The 18186-nt window shown below is 44.2% G+C and overlaps 1 protein-coding gene across 38 annotated transcripts in view; it reads left to right on the plus strand.

Moving 5' to 3' along the window:
* GATA5 (GATA binding protein 5) overlaps positions 1 to 18186 on the plus strand; it is a 2064317-nt gene that overhangs the window by 1363306 nt on the left and 682825 nt on the right. Inside the window, exon 1 of one of the 38 annotated variants that reach the window (XM_068262926.1) lies at positions 10417 to 10486. The exons of the other annotated variants lie outside the window; for them this stretch is intronic. The gene's annotated coding sequence lies outside the window, so the exon portion shown is untranslated. Of the gene's footprint in view, positions 1 to 10416; positions 10487 to 18186 lie in introns of those variants that run through there. 38 annotated transcript variants of the gene reach the window in all.

An 18186-nucleotide genomic window follows, 5' to 3' on the forward strand; every position in this document is an offset into this window, starting at 1 on the left:
TAACCTCCACACTCTGAGGAACTGTGTGGGAATTGCTGTGGCAGATCTGTAACAACATGGGCACCAATCAGCATTTCCAGCTTCTTTAATCTGCGTATATTTCAATCACATCAAACATTATAGACAATATACATCACCAGTCTATGATAACAGCAGCACACAAGGACTAAGGATAGACCATGTACATGTACCGTATTTTTCGCTGTATAAGACACACTTTTTCTCCTCAAAAAATGGGGAGAAAAAGTCCCTGCGACTTATACGGCAAAGGCAGGGAATCCCCGACTTACGAACGCCCGCCGTTTGGAACTGCCGACCCGCCACCATGTTGGGGATTCCCTGCCTTTATGTGCCTGCTCCCTCCCTCCCCCTTGTGATTCCTAACCCCTCCCCCCGGGGGTATTGTTAATAGCGGCAAAGTACCTTTGCCATGCTCCCGCAATGATTAAAGACCTCAGTGCTAGCCTGCGCTCCCTCCCCCTTGTGTATCTGGCCCTCCCAGGTGTTGGAGTCAGTAGCGGCAGGCAGCAGCTTACCTCCGCAATGTGCCCGCGATGACTGTAGACATCCGTCTCCCCTGCACTTCTCGCTCTAGAGAGTGGCTTGAACTGATGACGCACAGTTCAAGCCACTCACTAGAGCGAGAAGTGTAGGGGAGACAGATGTCTGCAGTCATCTCGGGCACATTGCGGAGATAAGCTGCCGCCTGCCGCTACAGACTCCATCACCTAGAAGGAAGGGCCAGGTACACAAGGGGGAGGGAGCGCAGGCTAGCGGGGGGAGCGCTGAGATCTTTAATCATCGCGGGCACATTAGCAAGGTAAGCTGCCGCCTGCCGCTGCTACAACACCGGAGGGGGGGGGGCTAGGGCGGGGAGACACAAGGGGGAGAGGAGGCTAGCGGGGGGAGCGCTGTGATCTTTAACCAAGGCGGGAGCATGGAGAAGGTGAGTTTCTATTAACACTACCGGGGGGGGGGGGAGGCAGGAGTCACAAGAGGGAGGGAGAGGAAGGACTGCAGAGAAGGGAACACAGGAGGGAGAAGCATAGGGGATATATGAGGACACCTGGGGAGACATGGGGGCGCAGGACAACACATGGGGCGCAGGACAACACATGGGGGACACAGGATGGCTCGTGGAAGACACACGGGTGATACATGGGGTGCACAGGAGGACACATGGGGATAGAGGAGGACCCAGGGAGAAACAGGAAGACACATAGGGAATACATGGGGGATACAGGAGGACACATGGGGGGACACAGGAGGGCACATGGGATAAACAGAAGGACACATAGGGGACACATGGGATACACAGGAGGACTCATGGGGGATACAGGAGGACACATGGGATACACAGGAGGACACCATCTGGGAGAGAACATGTACAAGACGCTCCTGGACGCACTAGGTTTAGTATATATATATATATATATATATATATATATATATATATATATATATATATATATATATATATATATATATTTGGTTTTTGCCCTCTAAACCTGGGTGCGTCTTATATTGCGGAGCATCTCATATGGCGAAAAATACGGTATATGTAAACCTAGGCTATACTACTGTACATACTACTATATTCCTGTCCTTCCTCTTTGACTTGAGCTAAATGTAGAGGCCAGTCAATGCAGACCACAGATGTGATTGGTATGTAAAGACCCGTACCCAGTACATGATTTTTTTAAATGTTTTTTTCCGACGACCGTTTTTTTTTTTTTTTTTAGAGTCGAGCAATTGTTTTCACGATGTTGCAATGTGGATACAGGTATGCAATTACATAAACAATGTGCACCGTTAACGACCTTTACATCGGATCTTGGTGTCCGAGGTCCCCTCCGTTGCAGATGCATCTTTTGCGCAAGCATGCGGCCAAGCGCATGTGGCCTGGAGCGGTCTGCACAGGCACAGAACTAAAGCGCCTGCGCAGAACTCTCCCAGCCACTACAGCTCGGCAGAAGATGCTGACCTGGCGAGGTCGTGTCGCTGGGATCCAATGTTTCTGGGTCGTAAGGTGAGTATTCAGCTTAAGTTGGGATAGTGACATCTTTCCAGGATAACAATGGTGTGTGAGCACATTCCAGCAGCAGATACAATGTTTCCAACACACTGGCCTTGATTCACTAAAGGGTGCTAAGTTTTAGCACGCCAGTGAAAAGGCCATTAGCATGCGAAAACGGGCGCTTCACGCGCTAATATACACGCAAGCATTTGCGCGCACAAAGTTTAATGGTGCGCCCAAAACGCCGCATTGGTGCGCACGAAAAGTCGCACCGTTCAGGTGCAAATTAGGGCACACCGGTGAGACGTTTCGGGCGCACCGGATAGCGCGCGATAAGTAACAGCTTTGCCCATGCAAACTATTTAGCATCCTTGTTTGCACGTCCAAAGCCTTAAGACGTGCTAACTGAGTTAGCACCGGTTAGTGAAGCGAGGCCACTGAGTTTCTATCCATTTGGGTGTTTGCATATAACTGCAGCACTTGGGTAATAAGAATTACTTGTCAGGTTGGCTGGGCACCCCATATGTATAGTGTCTATCAAGACTGCCATTCTGGTTATGTACTGGTTTATATTAACCTCTGCTACAGTAACCAGACTAGGGGCTTCTTAACCATTTCACCATTACAGATCCCCAGTGCACTGCTCAATATGTCTTCATTTGCCTTTCTTTCCAGATTATCGATCATCAGCGGTTCTATTACTGTATAAGAGAAAATGTTTAAAGGGCTAAATGAAGGATGGAACCTGACTCCAACTACCCTAACATATCAGCTGGCATACCCAGACTATGGGAAGTCCTCCTTGTCTTGTGCTGAGATGGCTTATAGAGCCTTCCTGGTCGTCTCTCTGTGTCCTTGTTCTCCCACTGTCCCCATTCAGAAGCACTCATGTCGGAGTGCTACAGAAGATGGGCTCATCAGTACTGTGCATTTCGTCTTTGGAAACACTCTGGGATGTAAGTACTTCCGAGGCCATCACGAGGACTCCTGAAGGTGAATTGGACCAATTGGGCAAATAACTTTCATGGGGGACAGTGGTAGACTGAGGGCACAGAGAGAGGACAGGGAAGGATCTATGGGGCGTACGTATGAGTACGCCACCAGTGGGCCGGGCTCAGGGTGAGCTCACCCTGCTGCTGCTCAAATCCCCGGCAGCGTAAAATACTATTCCCCTTCTGACAGTAAGAACAATTATTCAGCCCTTGAGCGGTGCACAAAACCTACCCAGCTTGTGCTGCCTTCTGCTACAGAGCCAGACATTTAAAGTGTTCCTGAACTGAATTTGTAAAAAAAAGTTATCCATCCTGTCAGGAACCGGCCCGCGGCACGCCTGCATATACGGTTCCCGACTGCTGGTTTGACCAGATCAAGCGGGGAGCAGCCTTATTTAAGCTACAAACAAGGCTGGGACCCCTTAAAGAGACTCCGTAACAAAAATTACATCCTGTTTTTTATCATCCTACAAGTTCCAAAAGCTATTCTAATGTGTTCTGGCTTACTGCAGCACTTTCCACTATCACAGTCTCTGTAATAAATCAACTTATCTCTCTCTTGTCAGACTTGTCAGCCTGTGTCTGGAAGGCTGCCAAGTTCTTCAGTGTTGTGGTTCTGTGATGCATCTCCCCTTTCCTGGCCCCTCTATGCACACTGCCTGTGTTGCTAGAAACGTCCACTGAGCTGTCGAGTGCTCAACACGCTATCTGCGTTTTCGTATTCGGGTCAGCTTTGCGCTTTAGGCCGAATACGAGAACGCCACGCACGCACACACACAGTTGCAATCTACACTGTAGTGAAGCAAAACTACTAACAGTCGTTTCCAACGATACTGTTAGCTACTCTGCTGTCGAGCTACTCGCACTGGCATTTTCGTACGTTGGGTCAGCTGCGTGCTTTAGGCCAACGTATGACAAACGCCCAACACACAATGCAATTACAATCTCATACGGTAGGGTTGCTCAAACGTAAAATCAGGCATGGACTTTACACTTCAGTCTCTTCTAGGCTATGAGTGTTAGTTTAGTACAGCAGAAGTCAATCTTATTAAATAACAATTTAATATTCCAGAAAAAAAATGGAACAATGCAGAAAATAATATATACAAAAGTTGTACAAAAAGAAAGTAAAAAAAAATTACAAAGTAAAAGTTACAAGATACACACAAGGACAGTTGCGTAAAATAAACAGGGGAAAAAAAGAACGTTACCAGCGTAGGTTAGAACGTTGTTGGCGGGAGCAAGCCGTTTTTTGACCAGGAGTCGAGATCATCCCTAGCTATGCGCTACCTCCAGGAGAAGATCCCTGTGACTGTCCTGGACCAACTTAAATAGTCCGAAGTGTCCCCTGGGCCATTTAATGTCCAGCCCCCAGAAACTAATGCAATCTCCTAGATGGGGACATCACAGAACGCTTGTCATCCTTCCTGTGATATGCAAACTTCAAAGCTTTTCCTGTCACACCTAGCAGACTTCAAAGCAATCCTGTGTTTGGTCAAAATCCAATTCCCACAGGCAGACGTCTACAGTTTGACAGGTCTAGTCCATACATCAAAAGATTGCATTTTGGTTACAGGTAGCAGTTTGCCTGTAATTGCCTGTAAACAGACACAGACAATCACCTCCAAGATTGTCTGCTATTGTCCTCCCTCAAATGCAAATGTACTACAGGAGATTCAATTAGCAGCATCCAACTTCCAGAGGAACTGACTACACAAGCTTAAAGACCTTCATTGTCATACAGCAAACACAGTTTCCCCCAAAGCCAGAATGGCTGTAGCCAACATCACAGTCAGAAAAATGAAAGAAATATGTTTCAGTGTTATCCTTAACATCATCAGCCCCCAATATATCACCACACATCCCACCAAACCATAGATTCTAGCAGTGACAAATGCCCTCCATGCTGTCCACCTTCAGGCACCTGGAAATACATGGAACCTTGCAAATATGAAATCCTCAAATGCAGTGGGTCAGTATTTTGCATAGGGCCACACAGTCATCTTATACAATTGATTTTTAAGACTATACCAAAGGAATATAAGGCAATTAGTTACTACTTATTAGGGCGTCTCACAGGATTGGGGTACACATCTGACTATCTTATACTAATATCTAGGGGGGCGCACTAGGCAGTCTAATACTACCTGGGGGACTCATAGGGAAACCTTATAGACCTAGCTTGGAGGCTGAGAGCCCATCTGGCTACCTAGTACTGACATCTAAGAGCATATAGCTGCTTAACTCTGGTATGTGGAGGGCATACAGCTATTTAATGCTACTATATGAGCTGTATATGGCCACTTCATTCAGATATCCTGGCATACATGGATACTTAACCACTTAATTAATTTGAAATATTATATCTACGCCACGCTGGAGGACTGTACCCGTTCCAGGGGCATAGATATACGTACTTCGCCATTTTGCACGTTCTCAACGCCGCCCGTTAGTACAGAGATCGGTGAATGGGAACACAGTTCCCATTCACTGTTCTTAGTGCCTGTCAGTGTTCTCCCCAGGCTCTTTTAGCCAGGTGCTCCACCCGGCTAGTTTTGGTGAGCACCCGGCTGTCATCAGCACTCCTCCTCCAATGCTGTAAGCATTGGCAACCAGGGCTGTGGAGTCGGTACAAAAATCTTCCGACTGCGACTCCTCAACTTATGAAACCACTGACTCCAACTCCGACTCCTTAGTGTTATACTTACCAGGGCTTTGGATTTTGTACAAAATCATCCTACTCCGACTCCCGAATCTGACTCCTCAGTTTATGAAATCACCGACTCCGACTCCGGGTACCCAAAATTGCTCAGACTCCGACTCCTCGACTCCAACTCCGACTCCACAGCCCTGTTGGCAACTGCCCTGTATTCTTTCATGTCGCCCCACCCGGCTACTTTTTCAGACCACCCGGCTGGAAACAAATTGTGGGGCGAACACTGCCTGTGATTAATGGTCTTTATCAAAAGTGAAAGTATGCATACACTCATTACTTTCTGTAACACAGGTAACAGTAAACACTAGAAATAAAGTGCGGGGGGGGGGGGGACTTCTAGTGGCCAAATAGTAAAACTACACCCTACACACATTACATTAAATAAAAATACGTAAATCCTCTCCTGTAGTTAGCAAAATTAAACATTTGCGTGTGGATATATATATATATATATATATATATATATATATATATATATATATATATATATATTATCTCTCTCTATATATATATCTATATATATATATATATATCTATATATAAATCTATCTATCTATCTATCTATCTATCTATCTATCTATCTATATGTGTATATATATATATATATATATATATATATATGTATATATATATATATATATCTATATCTATATATATATATATCTATATATACAGTGGTATGAAAAACTATTTGCCCCCTTCCTGATTTCTTATTCTTTTGCATGTTTGTCGCACTTGAATGTTTCTGCTCATCAAAAACCGTTAACTATTAGTCAAAGATAACATAATTGAACACAAAATGCAGTTTTAAATGATGGTTTGTATTATTTAGTGAGAAAAAAAACTCAAAACCTACATGGCCCTGTGTGAAAAAGAAATTGCCCCCTGAACCTAATAACTGGTTGGGCCACCCTTAGCAGCAATAACTGCAATCAAGCGTTTGTGATAACTTGCAACGAGTCTTTTACAGCGCTCTGGGGGAATTTTGACCCACTCATCTTTGCAGAATTGTTGTAATTCAGCTTTATTTGAGGGTTTTCTAGCATGAACCGCCTTTTTAAGGTCATGCCACAACATCTCAATAGGATTCAGGTCAGGACTTTGACTAGGCCACTCCAAAGTCTTCATTTTGTTTTTCTTCAGCCATTCAGAGGTGTATTTGCTGGTGTGTTTTGGGTCATTGTCCTGCTGCAGCACCCAAGATTGCTTCAGCTTGAGTTGACGAACAGATGGCTGGACATTCTCCTTCAGGATTTTTTGGTAGACAGTAGAATTCATGGTTCCATCTATCACAGCAAGCCTTCCAGGTCCTGAAGCAGCAAAACAACCCCAGACCATCACACTACCACCACCATATTTTACTGTTGGTATGATGTTCTTTTGCTGAAATGCTGTGTTACTTCTACGCCAGATGTAATGGGACACGCACCTTCCAAACAGTTCAACTTTTCTCTCGTCGGTCCACAAGGTATTTTCCAAAAAGTCTTGGCAATCATTGAGATGTTTTTTAGCAAAATTGAGACGAGTCTTAATGTTCTTTTTGCTTAAAATTGGTTTGCGCCTTGGATATCTGCCATGCAGGCCGTTTTTGCCCAGTCTCTTTCTTATGGTGGAGTCGTGAACACTGACCTTAATTGAGGCAAGTGAGGCCTGCACCTCTTTAGATGTTGTCCTGGGGTCTCTTGCGGCCTCTCGGATGAGTTTTCTCCGCGCTCTTGGGGTAATTTTGGTCGGCTGACCACCCCTGGGAAGGTTCATAACTGTTCCATGTTTTTGTCATTTGTGGATAATGGCTCTCACTGTGATTCGCTGGAGTCCCAAAGCTTTAGAAATGGCTTTATAACCTTTACCAGACTGATAGATCTCAATTACAGTACTTTTGTTCTCATTTGTTCCTGAATTTCTTTGGATCTTGGCATGATGTCTAGCTTTTGAGGTGCTTTTGGTCTACTTCTCTGTGTCAGATAGCTCCTATTTAAGTGATCTCTTGATTGAAACAGGTGTGGCAGCTAATCAGGCCTGGGGGTGACTACAGAAATTGAACTCAGGTGTGATAAACCACAGTTAAGTTATTTTTTAACAAGGGGGGGGGGGGGGGGGGCAATTACTTTTTCACACAGGGCCATGTAGATTTGGAGTTTTTTTTCTTACTAAATAATAAAAACCATCATTTAAAACTGCATTTTGTGTTCATTTATGTTATCTTTGACTAATAGTTAACGGTTTTTGATGAGCAGAAACATTTAAGTGTGACGAACATGCAAAAGAATAAGAAATCAGGAAGGGGGCAAATAGTTTTTCACACCACTGTACATCTCTCTCTCTCTCTCTCTCTCTCTCTCTCTCTATATATATATATATATAAATCTATCTATCTATCTATCTATCTATCTATCTATCTATCTATCTATCTATATATATATATATATATGTGTATATATATATATATATATATATATATATATACAGTGGTGTGAAAAACGATTTGCCCCCTTCCTGATTTCTTATTCTTTTGCATGTTTGTCACACTTAAATGTTTCTGCTCATCAAAAACCGTTAACTATTAGTCAAAGATAACATAATTGAACACAAAATGCAGTTTTAAATTATGGTTTTTATTATTTAGTGAGAAAAAAAACCTCCAAATCTACATGGCCCTGTGTGAAAAAGTGATTGCCCCCCCTTGTTAAAAAATAACTTAACTGTGGTTTATCACACCTGAGTTCAATTTCTGTAGTCACCACCAGGCCTGATTACTGCCACACCCGTTTCAATCAAGAAATCACTTAAATAGGAGCTATCTGACACTGACTAAATCATTTATACATAATTATGGTAAAAAATGAAGCACTTTTTTTACTACATTATTTTCACTGGAGTTCCTCTTTAAGCTCACCAACTGCGCCAAAGTGTCCCCAATCTGGTGAGTCCTACTCTACCATGGCGCAGTTGGTGAGCTTAAGCGCGTTAAAGCGCAACCAAGAGCCCCTGTCACTGTTTTCCAGTTGTGTGCTCCAGCCCCTCTGTATTTATATATTTCTTATGGAGTCTGGGGACCTCCAGTGCTGCGTGCATGCTTTGCATAGAATTGCATAAAATTTGGTTTGTGCTGCTCACCCCTTTGTAATTTATTTATAACTTTTCCCTGTGAGCCTGCATGACCACGCCCACCTCTAGCACAGTTAAGTATATAAATGAGTGCATTGCACATGTTCAGAGAGTTCGTTTGGTAGCTAGTGAAGGGTGAGGTATTTTTAATTTCCTTTTTTCCCATTTAGTTGACTCTTGGGTTTTTGGATTAGTCCCCACTAGACTGCTTATAAAAACTGGCATTTTGCATGGTAGAGTAGGACTCACCAGATTGGGGACACTTTGGCACAGCTGGTGAGCTTAAGCGCGTTAAAGCGTAACCAAGAGCCCCTGTCACTGTTTTCCTGTTGTGTGCTGCAGCCCCTCTGTATTTATTTATATATATATATATATATATATATATATATATATATATATATATATATATATATATATATATATATATATATATATATATATATATATGTATATATATATATATATATATGTGTGTGTATATATGTATATATATATATATGTATATATATATATATATATATGTATATGTATATATATATATATATATGTATATATATATATATATGTATATATATCAGGGCTGTGGAGTCTGAGCAATTTTGGGTGCCTGGAGTCAGGAAAAAATGCACCGACTCCGACTTTTAATGAATTTAAACTGTAATTAAAATAGAAAATATAATAAAATGTTCTATTTTTCAGATAATAGTCATCATAAATAATTTATATACAGTAATAGCTGTGCTTAGTCCACAAAAATGAAATAAACCAATCAAAATTAGTTACTTGTGCTGCTTCAATAAAGCAGTCCCCATATTTTTAAAGTCAGATATACATATCTGATTGTGACTGTATATATGATGTGTACACAGAAAACTCTTATACCGTATATACTCGGCTATAAGTCGAGAAACTTAGGTCTGATCTACTTTTATAAAGTAGGGGGGTCGACTTATACTCGCGTCAAACCTAAATTTCTGCCCCCCCCCACCCTAGTGCTGCCAGCCAACCAGATTGTATACCCCTGCTACAAGATTCCTAGATGCCACAATGCTGTGCCCCCCTGCAAGCAGGGGAATGGACTAACCCCCGCTCATTACTTATTCTCTCAGGCGGCAGCTGAGAATGCTAGTCCCAGCCGAGCATGTGATGCTACGGGGGTAGGAGCCGCTCACTTTGCCCCATTGTAACTGTTAAAATTAATAATCGCTGTAAGTGCTGACACTGATGCGAATGGCGGGGGGCGGAGATTAAATCGCCGGTGTCCTGTGATGAAAAGCTGCTTGCATCAGAGATAGGCAGGTGAGGACAGTGATCAGTGGCTAGAACGGAGGGATTTAGAGCGGCTCCTACAACAGCTGCGGGGGTAGAAGCCACTCTAAAAATCCCTCCGTTACAGCCAGTGATCACTGTCCTCGCCAGCCTGTCCCTGATGCAAGCAGCTTTTCATGACAGGACACCGGCGATTTAAGCTTCATTGCCAGTGCGGTATCCTCTATACTCCCTCCTTTCCGCTCTCTGTCCAATAGTACAGCGCGACTCCCGATGTCACATGACACATGAAGTCACATGACATCAGGAACCGGAGCTGTACTATTGGACAGAGAGCGGCATGAATGGAGAGTGTATAGAGGATTCAGCACTGGCAATGGAACTGTAAGTGTTGGCTTCTGCTGCAGTGCTCACTGTGCATTAGATCGCACAGAGGGGGGAGAGAGGTTGTAAGCACAAAATAGTTTAGCATTGTGGGGAAGGGGACAGAAAGAAGCACCCTTCCCAGCGCATAACATTACAGAGTTGTGCTGGGAGGGAGGGGGGATTTTTCTTGTGTTGTTGGTGATTTAGCACTGTGGGGAGGGATAGAGAGACGCTGGCTGCTGGGGCTCTGGGAAGGGTTTAATGTTTAAAGCGGACCTGATCTCAGATCTTTCTCTGCTCTAAAAGATATGCAATAGCATAATAACCTTTAAATGAAAAATGCCTTTTGTTTGCAGATGTATTGCAGAATTTGTATCAGCTGTAGTGTGTCTACTTCCTGCTTTCATGGAAGCAGGCATATTGTTGTCATCCTGTGCTCTCAAATGAGCGTATCTGCCTTGTCAGGTGACACAGAGGAGAGATCAAATTACAACTTTTTATTAGACACAGATGAGTGGGGATTAGACAGGCTAAACTCTTTTAATATATACAGGGTGCATTTCTATGTTTTCATTATGTCTTGTGCAAGGCTTCAAGTCTACTGTACAGCCATCAACTTTGCTAGATAGACTTATACTTGAGTCATTAAAAAATTCCAGCTTAAGAGGGTCAAATATTGGGGTCGACTTATACACGAAGTCGACTTATATCCGAGTATATACGGTATATACTAAATAACATCTATGCTGTAAGAATAAAGCCTGATGTGTAGCTGTGTCACTAATAGAGATGGTCAATGAGATGGAAATAATTCTGCGTTGATGCTGATTTATGCAAATGTAGGCACTCCTTTTGATCACGAAATCAAATAATTTGATATGTTGTTAAAATTTGATTTGGTGACTACGAATTAAAGGGTACCTGAGACAGATGAAAAGAAAAGTTTTATACATATCTGGGGTTTCCTCCAGCCCCCTTCAGGCTAATCAGTCTCTCACTGTCCTCCTCCGCCACCTAGATATTCTACTATGAGTCCCAGTAATTCAGCCAGTCAGCACAGTCCGGGCCACGTGCTGCTCCCACAGCCAGGAACATTCTGCACCTGCGCAATAGTGCTGTGCAGGTGTAGTACGCTTCCGGCGGCGGAGTGTATGCATGTGCACTACGCCAGACTGGCTCAAGTACCTGGACTCATCGCAGAAGATCCAGGTTAGCGGAGGAGGACAGCGATGGACTGACTAGCCTGAAGGGGGCTGGAGGCATGCATGTATAAAACTTCAATTTCATCTGTCTCAGGTTTACTTTGTTACACAGTAGTACTACACATATGCACTCCCCACAGAGCTGCAGGGAATCCACTGAGAATGTTGTGCACATTGAACACAGAGGTGTTGTCTATCCCCCATAAACCTGGTTCAGATTGTACATGAAGAATGTGTAATAGAGGAAGAATCCCCTCTTCCCCCTGCAGAGTACCTGCACATCACTCTTACATGTACCCAGTTACATTGCTTAGGGCCTGATAGATGTTCTTTGCTCCAGTCTGTACCTTTTACAAGTACTCTTACCAAGGACTAGTTTTAGTCTATGACTAAAGGAAATAAATATGGCAGTCTCCATATCCTGTTCAGTTGTCTTAAAATTCCTAATCATTGGCAGTTAAGAGATGCATTTTATGTTACATACTTTCAATCAACAAGATTGTAATATGCAAATTAGAGGAGTCGGAGTCGGTGGATTTTTGTACTGACTCCACAGCCCTGATATATATATATATATATATATATATATATATATATATATATATATATATATAAATTACATTAAAAAAATACATAAATAGTTACCTTAGGGACTCACCTTTTTTAATATGTTTTATTACTGTTATTTTTGCAAATAAGGACTTGTAATTAGTGACGGACGCAAAACTAAAAAAATGCACCTATATTTCCAAATAAAATATACTCGTCATACGTTGTACTAGGGACATATTTTAAACATTGTAATAACCGGGACAAATAAAATCTGTGGGTTTTATCCACAATAGCACGTTTTATTTTCAAAACTGAGAAGAAATGATTTTTTTTTCCATTTTTTTTCATTATTGTCATTAAAAGGCAAAATAAAATAATTTTTAGCAAAAGGTACAACCTAAATAAAGCCTAATTGGTGGAGAAAAAAATCAAGATATCATTTTGCTGTGGTAATTAGTGATAAAGTTATTGGCAAATAAGGATTCATAAGGGGAAAAACCCCTCGGTGGTGAAGTGGTTGAAGGAAATTGACCACTTGGCAATCATGAAACACTGGTAATACTGGGGTGCACACACAGCGTACGGCAATATTACCTTCACTTCCGCCTGCATTAGTGAGACTCGCAGTACTAGAGTAGTATGACTGATGCTACCGTATTGCGCATAACTAACGATAGTACAATGTTTGATGCATCAACCCCACTGTTACCTACAGCAGTGTATGCATTTCTGTTGTCCAGCAGCTTGAGAGCCCATCTGCTCCTCTCTACCCTGCGTGTCACTGCAGCCAGGGGAAGGATGTGTGTGGTGCGCTGCACTTCCTTGATTGAACTGAAGTTGTGTGGTCATTACAGATGCAAATTGCACTTAGCAATGTTCATCTTTAGGCTGACACGGCCTCATGGAAACAACCTCCTCCGAGCCTTCAAGGAAATTACCAGCGACTGGTGAGTTTTATGCAGTCTTTAAGTGGTAACAAGAGCCCGTCTAATTTACCTTCCCATTCTTTATTGGCCCTAGCTTCTTGAATGAAGCAGGTGTTATAACTGTTAATTGTAGTGTAAAATCAATAAGATTAGGGGTCCTTCGGCTCGGACGAGAGATCATGACGTGCCGTAAAAGTAATACTGTTAATATTAGTCGGCCTCTGTGATTTATCTCGTATCCTTACTTCTTTATGGGTTTTCTTCTTATTACAAGCCGCTTAGAATTAAGCAAACAAAAGTCTATGATTCTAGCAACACCCCCCGTGGGCATTGCAGTATAATTATAATTACTTCCAGCTGGAAGAATAGCGAGTGTATATACCTTACAAGAATGTTATTTTCTCTTTTTCCTCACTGGCAGCTCTAGATCTCTCCAGTCGTCTAAAGGTGCCCATATATCTAGTGATGTATGGGCAGAACAACCAAGAGGCAGATCTCTCTCTGATCCAATAATACACCAAGGGGCTATTCCCGATCTATTTCAGCATGAAATATCGCCCCCCCTTTGGTGAATGTGCATTCAAATCTCACCTGTCCCGCTGCCATGGATGTTCAGCTGCTTCCCCATCACTTCTGCCTCCACACGTGGCCATGTATGGCACACCTGCGATGCTTGGGAGAAGCAGGGAATGAGACCAGGAGCAGCTGGACAGCAGCTGGAGCAGGTGAGATTTCAAGTGTACCTGAGCTGAAGCTCTGGTACACAAAACCTGATACTTACCTAAGGAAAGCAAAGCCTCAGAATCCTATTAGGATTCCTTCTCTCTATTCTAATGTCCCCCGTCGATGAGCGTGGCCCCCTGAAAGATTAGCGACAAGGCATTGTTCCTAATCAGATTGGGGCTGTGCAGATCCTCTTCATGGCCGCGCAATAGCCGACTGAGCCCACCCATGAACAGTAAGCCGGAGCTGCGGGCTCTGAGCTACTGCCCATGAGCAGACGGGCAGCGTGGCCATTAATACGGAAGTTAAGCTGCTTGGCTCTGATTCGGAGGGTAGCCATGCTCTGCAATGGGGGCTGCCGACTAGAGAGGGAAGCCTCAATAGGATCCTAAGGCTTCCCTCTCTGCAAGGTAAGAACTTGTTTTGAACACCTGCTTTGGCTCGGGTTCAGTTTAAATGAACAGGCACCAGGGGGATTAGGGGGGTGCACATTAACATTTGGGGGACAGAGACTGGGAGTCCGTCACACTCATTGCAATACCTCATGCTGTTAAAATCGATAGACGTATGGCCACCTTTACATAATGGCGAGGGAAACCAGTATGTTTAAAGCTAGGGGAACTCGTTTTTTTTATTTATTTTTTTTATTGTCCCGCGTAACAATAGTGGTGAGGTTTTCCTCTTATTTCATATTGTATCCCTGAGTGGCTTTTGCAGTGAGATCTGTAATGAAGAACATCCATCCTTTGCATTGCTGCGCCATCCTATAGGGGATCTTTGTAGTCCTGTCTGATGGAAACAAGGTAAATGAGAGTGCAATACAATGTGACACTCATAGAATACCGAGGTGCATTGATGTATTAAGCAAGGCTCCAATCAATGCGCCATTTGCATTACCTCTGAGAAAAGCTCTCATCCGCCTCTTCTTCGTCACTTCGCTGGAACACGCTTAATCATGCCTCTCTATTCCCCCATGCTCCATGTCGGCATTGTATCGCCATTCTTCTTCTATGATATTTGCATTTGTTCTAGCTGTGTTCCAACATTCCGCCACTAACAAGATCTGGCTCCCTGAATTGCCACTTCATTTACATTTACATTAAAGCCAGACCTCGGCCTCACCGGCTCACTGTTACAATGGAAACATGACTTCGCTCTGTAAAATCTATAGTCCGTTTATATAGAAGTGAATTGGGACCAACTTAACGTTTAGCCTTTTTTATGTTCCCCTGAGGTTTGCAAGGGCTGATCAAAATAAGTGCAAAGAAAACTGGGGTTTTGCCTTTCCTTCAGCTTTTTTTTACCCCAAGGATCTGACTTGCCAAGAACACTGAGGCAGATCCTGCCTGCTACCCCCTCCAGCTCGGTAACCCCCCCCTCCCCACCCTCGGCCAGGCGGGTGCCGCCCCCCGACTTTGCCGCCTGAGGAACCCGCCTCACCTGACTTACGGGCGGCCTGGCCCTGTCCCCGATCATGCTGCCCTGACCGCCGCTTTATTTCGGAATTGATTAAAAAAAAGCCTCAGATCATAGCTCAACCACTCCGCGTTCCACTCGCTGCCTTTTCCGTCCTGTCAGCTGCTCCATTCTGCCGCAGTGTCACTCTTAAATGAACCTTAACTGAACGAGGGGGTAAAGAATTTCACTTACCTGGGGCTATTACCAGTTTTTGACGACTCACCACGCGTTGCCGCATTCCGCACGCGTAGATATGTGGCAACGTGTATCTTTGTATGAGTTGCGGTCCGCAACAGCGCTAATTGCAGTAGGGAATGCGTCCAATAATACGCATGGCGGCCGGCCGACTGGTGAGTCGTCAAAAACGAAACTAAGTGACAGCGGGGGACCAGAGGATTCCAGAGCGGCTCCGAGGGCACAGGACTGCTGCAGGGGGCTGGTAATAACTCCAGGTAAGTGAAACTCTTTACCCCCCGTTCAGTTAAGGTTCCCTTTAAGCCCCCGCATTTACACGGCAGTGGGGTTGACCCTGAAGTACTTCTGTGTCAGTGCTTCCGGATCAGCATCATTGCTGTGAAGATGCCGGGGCTTAAGAGTGACACTGCAGCAGAACCAAGCGGCTGACAGGACGGAAAAGGCAGCGAGTGGAACGCAGAGTGGTTGAGTTATGATTTGGGGCTTTTTTTTTTTAAGTAGCTCAGTTATGGCATCAGGAATACTTAACCACCCTGGCGTTCTGATAAGATCGCCAGGGAGGCTGCGGGAGGGTTTTTTTTTAATAAAAAAAAAACTATTTCATGCAGCCAACTGAAAGTTGGCTGCATGAAAGCCCACTAGAGGGCGCTCCGGAGGCGTTCTTCCGATCGCCTCCGGCGCCCAGAATAAACAAGGAAGGCCGCAATGAGCGGCCTTCCTTGTTTTGCTTAGATCGTCGCCATAGCGACGAGCGGACGTCAGCCGCCTCCGATCCAGCCCTTAGCGCTGGCCGGAACTTTTTGTTCCGGCTACGCTGGGCTCAGGCGGCTGGGGGGACCCTCTTTCGCCGCTGCTCGCGGCGGATCGCCGCAGAGCGGCGGCGATCGGGCAGCACACGCGGCTGGCAAAGTGCCGGCTGCGTGTGCTGCACTTTATTTGAAGAAAATCGGCCCAGCAGGGCCTGAGCGGCAGCCTCCGGCGGTGATGGACGAGCTTAGCTCGTCCATACCGCCAGGCTGGTTAAAGCAATACCAGTTGCCTGGCTATCATGCTGATCCCCTGCCTCTAATACTTTTAGTCATAGACCCTGAACAAGCATGCAGCATATCAGGTGTTTCTGACATTGTCAGATCTGACAAGATTATCTGCATGATTGTTTCTGGTGTTATTCAGACACTACTGCAGCCAAATAGATCAGCAGGGCTGCCAGGCAACTGGTATAGAAAATGAATATGGCAGCCTCCATATCCCTCTCACTTCAGTGGTCCTTTAACTTTTCCAGATCAAGGAATAGATATGAGTTCGGCAGAGCTCCACGGTTTGGATTCCTGATTAGAAGTAAAACTTGCGGACCCCGCAGGGGGGTAGTTAACTTATGCTTGTTGCCACCCATAGCCTATGTGCTCCACATCACTTTCCATTGTGTTTCTCGTCTCTCCCATACTTTCTCCTTCCAGGTTTGCATTGGAGAGAAGGAACACGACTGAACCCTGCCACGGCCTACAAGTTTTACTCAGAATTTGGAATATGAATGGCGAAGCCCATGCCTAGCAAGGTCGGATAGGCACTCTAAGTCCGTGGTGTTTTGCTTACCTCATCCAAGATAAGATTGAAGATTCTAACAGTTTTAAACTGGGGGATCTCTTTTTGTTCGTGACATACCACTGAAGCACCTACACTACCATGCTCCACTGTGCTACTCTGCAGTTTTCAGGAGGGGGACCCTGGGAAGTAGAGTAGCAGGGACCCCCTATGGTCGCTCGCTGGGCCTAATGTTAGTTCCTTGCATATAATTTACATTGTGTTCTTATTTTTTTTTCATTGCACGTATCCATTTTCTATTATAATTTGTTTGTAAATCACCAGCCCGTGTTGTATAGATTGAGATGTACCGTATGTTACTGGGACCTCAGGCGTGTGGTTTTTTTTTTTTACATGCATGTGATTCTTGTAGCAGGAGGCTTGACAGGTGTTTTATTTATAGAGAGAGGTTTCATGTAATTGTCTTCAGAAAAGGTTGTACAGCAAATGATACAGGATAAAGAATTCAGCGTGTTCCATATTCCTTCATCTGTTTTCCGATGGTTCAATGTAGTATGGGAAGGTTTTTCCTTTCTCTGGCTATTGATCTCTCAAAGAGAACACAAGGCGATCTTCCAGAGGCCCCACCCCCCCATCCTCCCGCAGACCACCACCGCTGCCTGGGGGGGGGAACCCTTATAAACATCACAACCACGCTCCTCTTCATTCATGAGCATGGCAGTAGCACAGAGCAGGGGGGTATTGCACAGGCAGTAAGAGAGACATGGCCATGTAACATATTCAACAAGCTATTGTCAGATATTTTCCGGGAGTCCACACGTGGCAATGGTGGGGCCAGGAAGACACAGGAAGCTTCTGCAGGATCAAGACGCTTCCCTCTTCTTAGGTAAGTATGTGTTTTTTTATATATTATATATATTTTTTATATATATTTCAGGGCTGTGGAGTCGGAGTCGTGGAGTCGGGCAATTTTGGGTGCCTGGAGTCTGAGTCGGGAAAAAATGCACCGACTCCGACTCCTAATGAATTTGTAACTGTAATTAAAATAGAAAATATGATAAAATGTTCTATTTCTCAGATAATAGTCATTAAAAATAATGTATATTTACAGTAATAGCTG

The sequence above is a fragment of the Hyperolius riggenbachi genome, chromosome 12 (assembly GCF_040937935.1).
Source record: "Hyperolius riggenbachi isolate aHypRig1 chromosome 12, aHypRig1.pri, whole genome shotgun sequence".
NCBI lineage: Eukaryota > Metazoa > Chordata > Amphibia > Anura > Hyperoliidae > Hyperolius > Hyperolius riggenbachi.